Here is an 864-nt window from a genome sequence, read left to right on the forward strand (position 1 = left end):
CTGCCTTTGCCCAATATTTCAGGTTGGGCACTGAATGGAAGGATGTCCCCAGCTGGGACACAGCCCACATTAAAGTTGACCGCATGTGGTCCTGCACCCCAACAGATGGACTGAGGGATCACAACAGTCCAGCAATTGTGCCTGCACTGTGAGGGCCTGGGTTGGGATGGTGTGGGTGGGTGTAACATATCTGGTACACACCTAGGAAGAAGAATTAAAGTAAGCATGACTCCTGACCTTGCTGCCACTGTGCCAGTTGTTGAGCTATAGGCTTAGCCCATGAAGATACCATTTCTGCCATTGCTAATGTATATTCTAGCTCCTCTATTGCTCTCTCCTCATGCTTTCCATGATTTCTCCTAATACTTCCTGCAGTATGATTCAGGCAGCTTTGGAGGACAAGATGCAACTGGACATGCTGTGACAGCTGTACCTCCTGTGCCCTTCCTGCAAGCTCCTGTGCCATCAGCTCTTCTTTGAAGCCATCTCCAGATAGTAACGCAGCGCACTGAGACTCCAGCCCCTCACGTCCCCTCACCAGTACAGCCTTACCATTGCTCTTGATAAAGGTCTCTAAATGTAACTGTTGGCTGAAAGAACTGTTGAACATATCCCAGCCCTCCCTTGCCTTCAGCTCCAGCTTGTGTGATGGTACCAGCTCCCACAGGTACCAGCTCTACCTTGCTGCATGCTCTATCTCCTCCTGTGCCAGCCTGCTACTGGAGGGGCAGAATTTTGCACATGTACATGTACACACACACACAGAGCAGAGGTGAAGAAGTTATTTCTTCCAGGTGCTCTCAAATGCAAATTTCCTGGTTTGGGAGAAAAACAGTAAACCTGAAAAATGACTCAATCAGACAG

The sequence above is a fragment of the Falco cherrug genome, chromosome 5, assembly GCF_023634085.1.
Source record: "Falco cherrug isolate bFalChe1 chromosome 5, bFalChe1.pri, whole genome shotgun sequence".
Taxonomy (NCBI): Eukaryota; Metazoa; Chordata; class Aves; order Falconiformes; family Falconidae; genus Falco; species Falco cherrug.